We start from the raw sequence: 11,943 nt of genomic DNA, 5'->3' as shown, positions 1-11,943 counted from the left end.
GGTTTCTTCACCAGAACTGCTTTAGGAAACAGGAAGCCCAAGGAAAAACGCTGGAAGCACAGGAGACTGATGAAAACAGGCTCAGCTGCATCAAAAGTCACGTGGGGCTGTTCTGTGTGGACAGCAGGATGCAGGGATGTGCCAGCCCAGGGGATGGCATTGCCTCCTAAGCTATTTCCTGGTGGCTGACCCCCTACCCCAGGAGAGGGGGAGAGGGTTGTTGCCCCTCTGTGTGGGCACTTCGTGAGAGAATGGATGACTTTCTAGTGCAACCGCTGAGAAGCTGTGCAAAATAAGGAGGGTGTTGGGTGAACAGGAGTGGACCCTCCAAGGGCCCGGGGCCCACAGAGCAAAGAGGCGGGACCATCACAGAATCGCACTTTCTTCTTACCCAACAAACACTTCCCCCCTCCAAATCATCAGCCAAATTAATGTGATCAACAACTTTCCCTACAGTAACTTGGGTTATTCTCCTTTCTTTTAATAGGACTAAGTATTGCTTTGCCTCGCACACCCCCCCCCAACTTGGAATATTTTTGTCCCCTTGCTTCTCCACTCTCCCAGCCCTACTAGCATGAGGGAGGTGGGGCTTCGGGGGCAGGAATTCTCCCACATCTCCCTCTGACCCTTCCCAACACTCTACAGGGCGAGTATTTCTTGTTTTCAAAACTACTCCGCATCTTGTGTCTGATTCACGTAATAACACAGCGCATGCACAGTGCACCCACACGTGCAGCTACCATGTGAATCGCATTAGAAGTCGCGTTCCAGCTAAGATTTCGCATGTGCCCAATCCATGCCACGATCCCCTAATGATAAAGACCTAGTGACGTCCAGCTTTATGCCCTATGCGTGCTGTAGTAAACACCCTCCTACAGGGCCATTGCACCTGGTTGGTGCTCTTTGTTTAAGTTAGATTTCCCTGAGTGGGACCTCGGGGTCAAGTTTTATGTGCGATTCGAATTTCCAGAACAATTGCCAGATTTGGTTCCCTCATCAACTTGCAGCAACTCACGCGATCATAGCAATTTATGAGCGGCCATTCCACCACCACTCCCGCCACGTTAGCCAGACGACGTGTTACCCATCTTTATAGTTTTGTCCATCTGAACCATCCCAACTTCATATCTTTGTCGCATCTGAGCCCAGAGGAAGCACATACGAGGTCTGACAATTAAGTCGCAACCTTAATTGTCAGACCTCGTATTGCCACTTTGGGTAAGCTTTGGCTCCGATTCCCTTCCCAGTCATGTGTGAAAGATCCCTGTGGCCAAAATGGGCCTCCTGGGTAAAGTGTTCCATTAACCAGAGACATGTTTATCTGCTTCCCCCCACCCCCACCCCCCCACACACCTCATTCCACAGAGGATTTGAAGTGGTTGCACGTCTTCTGAGGGTACCTCTGATCAGTCCCTTTCATCTGCCTCCAAATCCTCGTGTCAAACCATGATTTGACTTCTGCCACACCTGCTCTTGTCCCCGACTAAACACGGCCTCAGTTGCAGGTAATGGGACTATAATGGGGAGAACACAGTAAGTCCTCACTGAATGTTATCGATAGGTTCTTGGAAACTGCAACTTCAAGCAAAACAACATATAACAAAACCAATTTCACCATAGGTTAATCAATAGAAACAAGAATTATATTCCCATGGTATATTTCTGGTCACAAAAACATCACCAAATTCCTAAATAAAGACCCCAAAACATTTCTAATATTAAACATTGAAGTAAAAGTGAGCTACACATACATTTAAGAAAGATTAATAAAAACAAGTGAGATAATTATTTTCCAACCTACTGATTCAAGGTCAGGGTCTCAGGTAGCCAGAGCTTATCCCGGCAGCTCAGGGCTCAAGGTGGGACCCACCCCAGACAAGACACCCTTCCATCGTAGGGTGTATTCACACACACATACCACACTCACTCAGACTGCACCAATGTAGATACACCAATTCACCTCACTCGCACATCTTTGGGATATGGAAGGAAACCGGGGTCTCTAGAGAAAACCACACACAGAGACATGGGGAGACTGTGCAAGACTCTACACAGATGGGGGCCCCCACCGGGGATCAACTTTTTTCCTCCATCAATGTTATAACAAACCAACGTTGAATAAAACGATGTTATTTGAAGACTTGCTGTACGTACACACACACACACACACACACACACACACACACACACACGGGAAACATGACCTGCGAATAAATGTCTGTGTGCATAAGTAGAGGAAACATAATAAACTATGCCATAAGTCAGTATTTCTCCAACAAGACTCCCCAAGATATGAATGTGCCAGAAAATGTTATGCCTTCCATAAAATGTTCCATGGGTAGTTAAATTTTGAAAATGCTGCTTCCTCCAACCCTCTTGGTGCTTTGCAATGGGTCAAAGGTTCTGAGAAGTCTTGCTGTAAAAGTACCTGTTCAATTACGTTCAAGTCAGCATCTCTGGCACATACTTGGCTTTTGGAGCTTTTGTGGGTGTGGACACATGTACCTCATTATGCAGCCAGATGCTGTGCGTCTACCATATGCTACACACTGGAGCAAAGCCAGCTCTATCTCCTGCCCTCCTGGAACTCTGTCCAGTGACACAAATAGATATCAATAAAATCATCACACAGAAGTTACAATTGCAGTTAAGCGTTAGGAAATAGAGCAGTTGGGGTGTTGTGAAGCCTAAAACACAGCAGACCTGGCCTGAGAAACCCAGGACAACTTGTCTGCTGAGGAAGCAATGTTGTGGGTGCAAAGTGATGACGCAGGGAAACTGAAGGAGGAAACGGTAACTACGCAAACCCTGGAGAGCATTACAAGCAGAGAAAGCCCCGGGAGCTCAGGAGCTTGGAGGGATGGAACATGGAAGATCTTAGGACCAACAGAGGCCAGGGTAATGGAAGCAAAGGAAGTCAGGACAAGTTTAGCTGGATATGTGGCTGGAAAGGAGACGGCGAAAGAACATGGGGACGCTGACTGACCATATTAACTACTTTGTGCATTACCATGTTAAAGCCCCCAACCCCATCCACCAGACACGCAGCTGCAGGGAACCAACGGAACATGGAGAAGACACCATGAGCAACCAGGGCCTCTCAAACTGGGGAGTTGGAAAGGATACTTACCGGGTTTCGTGGGACAAGAGTTAGCAACAGGATGGTCTTGCCAGGAATCAGTCAGAATTTGTAAGCCTGATGGGTGACTGAAAGAGACGCTGTAGCTGCCATGTAGAGAATGGGTTTGAAGGGAGAGAAGGGTACATGTGGGGAGAACAGGTCGGTGTCTGGGACCACAGTCTAAGAGATGAAGGGTGCTCTGGACCAGGGCGGGTAAAAACAGAGGTGCAGAGTCATAACAGTTTCAAGAGTTAATAATAATAAAATGTGATGGTTATGAGCCAAGAGTGAAGAACAATTTCTTGGTTTCAAGCTGACTTTGCAATCGCTTTCTCTCATCTCTTCTTCTTGGCCTTCACAGGCTTTGTCGTATCATTGAAGTATCTGTTCATATGTCACCTCCAGAAGACTTCCCTCATGTCTCAATCTAATGCAGTCACTCCCCCTGACCCCACCCATCATAGCCACTCCGTGTCCCCCCCCCCTTCAGACTCTCCTCACCCTGCTTTAGTTTTATTTATGGCATTTACCCTTTCTGGAAATAATGTGGTATGTTTGTTTCTTTGCTTGCTAAATGTTTGTCTCCTCCATGAGAGTATAAACTCCACGACGACAGAGACCTTGTCTACTGTTCATCATCTCTCCAGTCTCTTGCACAAAGTAAGTGCTCAATAAACATTTTTTCAATGAAGGAATGACAGTGGAAGTGATGCTGAGAATGGCATTTTCTGAGACAGAGAACACTCAAAGAAGACCAGGTTAAGGGAAGAAATGACGACTTTGGGATGGACATGTTGAGGCTTGAGTTGCCTTTGAAATACACACAGGAGAGATCAGTTAGGCAGTTCTCACATGGACCAAAACTGAGGGGAGTTGTCCAGGACAGGTTTACAGAGTTGTCATCTTCTGGGTAAAGGTAACAACTAAAGTTGTGGGTATGAATGAGTTTACTTAGGGACAGAGTGTCACGTAGGTCGTCATGCAGGCCTAGATGTCAATGTTCAGTAATCCAAACGTTTCGTGGTCTAACCGAGACGATCATGCAGAGAACAGAGCAGAAGTACATAGAAAGATAGATGGGACACCAGGGGGTGCATTCCTTGGAAGCCAAGAAGGGGCGTTTCAAGAAGGAGGGGGTGGCCAACAGAGGGAAAGGCTACCTGTGGTCTGATGTTAGGTCCCAAAAATGTCTCATTGGATATAGTGATATCAAGGTCATTGATGACTTTGGCCAAAGCTGTTTGATTAGTACAACACAAGTGGAAGCCAGGGTTTAATTGACTGAGAAGTTGATAGAAGGTTAGAAAATAAAGACAGCAAATATAGACCACACTTCTGAGACGTGTATCCTGAAAAGAGAGGGAGTGATCAAGTGACAGCTAGAGGATGACATGGGTTTAATGTATGTTTGTTTTTTCTTAATGGGAAAGAACTGGTCTTGTTTGTACATCTTTTAAAAACTATTTTAGATAGAAACTTAATGAGGAGATCCAAGATGGTGGAGTACATAAACACCGTGCCTGCTTCCTTCCATGAACAAATTAAAATTACAACTAAATTATAGAACAATCAACCTGGAGAACCATCTGAAGTCTGGCTGAACAGAGGTTTTATAACTAACGATAGAAAGAAGCCACGTCAAGACTGGCAGAAGGGGTGGAGATGCGGGAGTGGTAATGCCAAACCTCTATGTGGTGGTTGAAAACCGAGAAGGAAATCTCAGCCATGGAGGTTCCCCCCAGAGGAACAAGGGACCCCAGCCCTACACGGGCCTCCCCAGACTAGAGTACTGGTGCCAGGAACTGGTGCCCCCACAACATCTGGCTGTGAAAAACAGTGAGGATTCCAACCATCTGGGTGGGATGGAAGGCGGTGGGAAACCCAGGCGTCCTCTTAAATGGCCCACACATAGAGTCTCACTCACAGGCACTCACCTTGGGCTCGGGGAGAGGGACAGTGGTTTGGGGGGTGTCAGAGATCTGCAGGGGTCAGACTGAGTTGTGTGGCTTTGAGATAGGGGTTGGAGGACAGTCGGCATTTTCCCTGTGACAGGTCCTCCCGTGCAACTGGCAGAATGGTGCCATCTTTCCTATGTTGAGCCTGCCCCCTACACTTGCAGCCAAATCTGAATTTGATTGGTCTGGTGAGCTCCGCTCTCTGCCCTGTTGCTTAGCTGGGACCCCATCCCACCCAAAGCTAGAGGCATTTTCTCCCAGAGCAGCCAGCCCTACTTGCATTGCACTCTTTGATGGAAAACTATCAAAGTCCTGCAGATCCCAGGTGGGTGGTGACTGGCCTTGGTGTGCTTTCAGACTTATTACTGAGTAGCTTTAAGCTCAGCACTGGCACCAAACCAGATTTTTCATTAACCTGGTGACCTCAACCCTTCCCACTCTAGTGACTCTTTGAGACCCTGCCTCACCCAATGCATACCACATGAGGATTTATCAGTGGCTGAACCTTAAGGGAGTAGCAGGTGCCTGCAGGCCTTGGCATTTTGTGGAGCTACCCCAGGCCCAGTACTAGTGGCAGACATCCTTGGATCACAGTGTGGCTTCTCCCACACTCTTCCAGGTTTAGCACAGGCAGTGAACAACTACAAATTGCTTTGTAGCTCTTACCAGGTAGTCCCCAGTTGGTCACAGGCAGTGGGTGACCTGGGATTGCACTGGAGCCCCTCACAAGAGGCCCCAGAACCAACATACAGAGAATCGCCTAATTAGCCCCACAAGCAGTATATGCAAAGGTGGTTCTCAGCAGTCACCAGCATCCACTCATCAGGGCAAGCCTCCCACACAGCAGCCTGTTAAGTTGTGGACATGCCAAACCTCCACAACCCATCAACCTGAGGGTCAATCCCAACCACTGATGTGCCAATAGGTATCAAGGCTCAACTATAATAGGAAGGCACATACGACCCACACAAGGGACACTCCTGGAGCACCCAGAGCAGGGGACCAGGGAGACTGTGCCACTGGGGCCCTCCAGGCACTTGCTATATAAAGCCACCTGGCCAAGATGAGGGGGATGTAGCAGATCTACCTAATACATAGAAACAAAGAGGCAGCCAAAATGAGGAAATAAAGAAATACATCCCAAATAAAAGAACAGGAGAAAACTCCAGAAAAAGAGCTAAACGAAATGGAGGCAAGCAACCTACCAGATACAGAGTTCAAAACACTGGTTATAAGGATGCTCAAGGAACTCAGTGAGAACTTCAACAGAGAGATAGCAAGCATTAAAAAGGACATAGAAACCATAAAAAAGAACCAATCAGAAGTGAAGAATACAATATCTGAAATGAAGAATGTGCCAGAAGGAATCACCAGCAGACTAGATGAAGCAGAGGATCAAATCAGTGATTTGGAAGAAGAGGTAGCAGAAAACACCTGATTGGAACAGAAAAGAAAAATCCAAAGAAATGAGGATAGTTTAAGAGACCTCTGGGACATCAAGCGTAACAACATTCACATCATAGGAGTACCAAAAGGAGAAGAAAGAAAACAAGGGATGGACAACCTATTTGAAGAAATAATGACTGAAAATTTTTCTAACCTGGAGAAGGAAATAAACATACAAGCCCAGAAAGTGCAGATGAAACCAAACAGGCCCACACCAAGACAGATCATAATTAAAATGGCCAAGGTTAAAGACAAAGAGAACCCTAAAAAGCAGCAAGAGAAAGGCAACTAATAACTTACAACGGAGCTCCCATAAGATTGTCAGCTGATTTCTCAACAGAAACTTTGCAGGCCAGAAGGGATCAGCACACAATATTCAATGTGAAGGAAAGCAAGGGCCTACAACCAAGATTACTCTACCCAGAAAAGATATCATTTAGAAATGAAGGAGAGAGAAAGAGCTTCCCAGACAAGAAAAAGTTGGAGCAGTTCATCACCACCAAACTAGTATTACAAGGAATGTTAAAGGGATCTCTTTAAGATGACAACAACAACAAAAAAAAAGATCAAAATGATGAATAATAAAATGGCAATAGCTACATATCTGTCAACAACTACTTTCAATGTAAATGGATTAAATGCTCTACTCAAAAGACATAGGGTGGCTGAATGGATAAGAAAACAAGACCCTGACATGTGCTGCCTACAAGAGACTCACTTCAGATTGAAAGACACACACAGACGGAGTGTAAAGAGATAGAAAAAGACTGGATTTGGGTAGAGTCTGCGTGAAATTGGCTTTCCTGGTTTGGACACTGTTGTCTAATCCTCATGACTTTCTGAAATGAGGGTATATCCATTTCTACTCTGCAAAGAAAGAAACTGAGACTCAGTTAGGGGACTTGTTCAGTTTCCCAGCTAGTGGTAGAGTTGGGATTCTAACCCAAACAGCTTCAGGATCATGACTGCTCCCATCCAAAAGCTGTAATCACTTGGAATGAATATATTTTTATTAAAATGCATTGATAAGAAATAAGCTTAACATGTAACCAATGCGGTCTAAGAACATGAGAACTTAGGGGCAAAATGGATTTCTGAATTTCACAAAGCTAATTCCATTTTTACAAGGCTAATTCCATTTCCCAAACATGCATCAAGACATTTTCATCAGGCCCTCTTGTTTGCGGAATAGGTTACAGATTAGGTGTAAATTGGCACAACACATCTGTATAGCACTTGAGCAATGTATATCAAGAACTTCAAAAAGATTAATATTACCTCCACAACTAAGATTGAAAGGACAACAAATTGACTTGGAAAAAAAGTCCTGGAAGTACACACTGTTCCCCAAAAAAGTCCTGTTCTCCTTCCCCAATAAAAATTTTAAAAAATATTAATATTAGTTGATTAGGGTGACATTATAATTTATCATCCAAATCAAGACACTTTTGAGAGTAAAAGGGAGCACTATTACTAGTTATATCAGGGCAACAGGAGAGAACAGGGCAAACCTAAGGTATAGACAGCCTACTTTAGACCAAGTGAGTCTACATCCAGGACCCACCCTAAAGAAATCCATTCATTCATCCATCATTCATTAATTCATAAATATTAATTGAATACCTACTATATGCAAATACAACTTTTATGTTAAAGGACCATCATAACAGTGTTGATTTTAATAACAATAATTAAGAAACCACCTACATTCCGATTGTTAGTGAAACAATTATATCCTGGAGAGCCAAAAGATGCAAGACTATGCAGATATTAAAAATCAAAAATTTCCATAATGAATCAATAGGAAACATAAGCACAACATTAAATAGGAAGTCTGAAACAACTGTATATTTAGCACAATCCAAATTTTATAAATATGTGTGTGTTTATGCATCAACATAGGCAAAAAGAGCAGGCAACAGATCAAAGAGACAATGGTAGGTTTCGCTGGACACTAACAGTATGAGTGATCTCTATTTCCTTCCATGTGGCTTTTCTTTCTGCATTTTTAAAATTTCCCATGTGAGTGTAGGTTTGTTTCGCACGAGAAATAGGATTCAAACTACATCGCTGGCACCGCTGAGAGATTGCATTGGGCCGTGCAAAGAGCAGATGCTCCCGCCTGAGTCAGACCTGACTCTCGACTGTGTTGCTTTGGGCAAGTGCTGTCGCCCCCAGAGCCTCTGTTCCTTCACCTAAAGAATGGGAACAAGGACAGCACCTTCTCTTGAATCTGCGGAAAGAATGATTGAGCAGCGCTGGTCACCACCCCTCTCCCATCTGTCCTGGTCCCAGTGCCGCCATCTTGGCCACTGGCTTTCTTGGATCCAGGCTTTTCATCTCGATGAAGGAGAAACCAACGGTGAGGCAGTTGATGTCCTGAGTTCCTTTAACGTGGTTATTCCAAAATGACATCTTCTTGCCAGCAACGTGGGGCTCTGGGAGCCCCAATCCTGGACCCTGCCAAGCACCACCCTCTTCAACAACAGTTAACACTTCAACATAGCTTTGTTGAGTGGGTTCTGGGTCAAATCCCAGCTGTGCACGCATTAGCTCTGTGACCTAGGGAGGGTGATTTTATGTCTCTATGCCTCGGGTTCCTCAGATGTGAAATGACAATAAAATAGAACCTTCTTTCTGGGGAAGTTGTGTGGATTAAAAGAGAAAATGTGCATAAACCCTTAGAACCACACCTGGTGTACACACACGTTCCATCAATATTCACTCTCTGTGATCAGTGCTTCCTCTGTGCACTGGGGTGCCTCCAGCACCCTGCTTTGTAAGTTTAAGGCATCCAGCTGCCAACAGAATGCCCACGGCAAACAAATCTAAACCACGCATTTGTGAAGGGAAATGTTCCTTTGCAATTCCCATTGTGGTTAGAATTTGGTAAAATACGCATAACATACAATTTACCATTAGTGACATTTAGTGGAGTCAAAATGTTGTGCAACCGTCATCACTATCTGGTTCCAAAACTTGTCGTTATCCAAAAGAAACCCTGTGCCCATTCAGCAGTCACTCCCCATAACCCCAGCCCCTGCTTTCTGTTTCTGTAGATTTACCTCTTCGGGACATTTCTTGTAAGTGGAATCATACAACATGTGTCTTTTGTGACTGGCTTTTTATTTTTATTTTTACTTAGCATAATGTTTTTGAGGTTCAGCCACATTGTAGCATGCGTCAGTGCTCTTGTTTTTTGTTTGTGTGTTTGTGTTTAAGCTGAATAATAGTCCATTGTACTTATAGACCACATGTGGTTAACCCATCCATCATTTGATGGACATTTGGGTTGTTTCCAGCTTTTGCCTATTGTATAATAAATAATGCTGCTATGGACCTCCCTGTACAAGTTTTTGTTTGAACACGTCTTTTTATTTCTTTTTGGGTATCTACCCAGGAGTGGAATTGCTGGGTCAGAGGGAAACTGTATTTTTTCCTCTGTTGAGAGACTTCTAGGCTGTTTTCCACAGTGGCTGCGTCGTTTCACATCGTCACCGGCAATGGACAAGGGTTCTGATTTCTCCACATCAGGATTTTCTCTTGACCAACTGCTCACCTCGAGGTCAGCCCTTGGCAGGAACACGGCCAGGCCTGTCTCCCATCCAACACATTGCCTCTCCCACAGAGGTCTCCCGCCTTCACGGAACGTGGCATGGCGGTGTTCAGAAGGTGCGCGTGTTTCGGTGTGAAGTTTTTCTGGCCTGCCTGGCCCTATATGTGTGAGAAAACCAGCAAATCCCACCAGCCCTCAGGAGGGCAAAGTCTCTGGGCCCCAGGAGCAGCAAACACACGAATGGCATGGGCACTCTGGAGATGGTCCCCGAGAACACATGTGGTTCCCATCGGGCATGCCCTGTGCAGTGTCCGTCTGTCGACAACTTATTATTATTACTGACAAAGTACCCTCCCTTCCAATCTCAGGGAGCACTCACTATGCCTGCGTATTAGACTTGATTGAAAACACTGGGTCTGACGGGGGCCATCATACAGGTTCTATCATACAGCTCTGTTTGCGGTGACATGCGTGAGATGTGTGGAAATAATGTCTCCCTCAGTGCCTTGGATTGCCCAGTGTCAGAAGCGGGTTTTACCGAATTCAGAACTAGAGAGCTGAAAGTTCTTTGCCAGGGGCTGGGGTGGGGAGGGAGGGAGGACATGGGGAGATGATGGTTAAAGTTACAAACTCCCAGTTAGAAGAAGAATAAGTATAGTCAATAATACTGTATTGTATACTTGAAAGTTGCTAAGAGAGTAGATCTTAAGTGTTCTCACTACAAAAAAAAGGGGGGGGGGGAACTATGTGAGGCGATGGAGCTCTTAACTGACCTTATTGTGGTTATCATTTCACAACACACGTGTATCACATCATCGTGGTGTACCCCTTAAACTTACACAATGTTGCGTGTCAATTATACGTCAATAAAGCTGGACAAAATAAAACAAGTGTGTTTTACAAGTGGAAGAAAACCCAGGTTTGTGCTGGGAACAGGTCTCCCTGAATGGGCAGGAAGCTGGTTCAGAGGAGCATAAACCTCAGACTGAGAGGTGGTTAGATGTGCAGAATCTCAGGCCCCACCCAGACCTGCAGAATGAGAATCTGCATGAGAACTCGGTCCCCAGGTGAGTCTGTGCACGTTAGTGTCTGAGAAGCTGGGAGTGTGTGCAGGTTGTGCGGGGGGGTGGGGGGGGGAGCGGGGACGTGGAGCTCAAACCTGGCTCTGCCAGTTAGTTGTTTGCTGTGTGAGAATGAGCCGTTTCCTTAACACTCCAGGCTTTGCTTTTACCCACATGCTACAAGGCATCCGCAAGCATCCGATTATGCTGACAAACTGTGCTACAGAATCATCTCGTGGCAGGTGCTGTAGTTCTGATTGTTGCCAAACAAATGATCTCCAAATTGAGCAACTTACACTGATAAGTTGTCCTGTGTCCCACAGGATTTTCTAATGCACCTTAGACAGCCATGAATTTTAAAATCCTATTCATCATTGTCTGAGCCCCTCTTACTGTATTTTACACACAAAGACAATGTTTCAATATGCATCACATTTCTCAGGGCTGTAACTACTGTGTACAAGAGAGGACTTCGTTATCCTGGTTCAGAACCTTCTCAAGGATGATCACTAAATCAGAAAATCACATCATCAATGACAAACCTACCAGTGGTATCTCAGTCACCAACAAACAACCATGCGTTCAACCGACATTTGTAGATGTTACAGTCCCAGTGCCTCTGTGCAAGGGCACAAACATTCAATTCTAAATTTTTCATCATGAGTTCAGGAGATGCCCTCTTCAGCATAGTGTACACTGTAAATTTTCATCAAAATCTTAGAGCTGCAAATTTATGGAGCTAATGCAATTTAAGGACCTGCCTGCCATAGGACCCACAAAGCTAGTCCTTGTCAAGTCAACCGT

The sequence above is a fragment of the Rhinolophus sinicus genome, linkage group LG11 (assembly GCF_036562045.2).
Source record: "Rhinolophus sinicus isolate RSC01 linkage group LG11, ASM3656204v1, whole genome shotgun sequence".
In the NCBI taxonomy this organism is placed as follows: domain Eukaryota; kingdom Metazoa; phylum Chordata; class Mammalia; order Chiroptera; family Rhinolophidae; genus Rhinolophus; species Rhinolophus sinicus.
Note: the sequence above shows the minus strand (reverse complement) of the source record.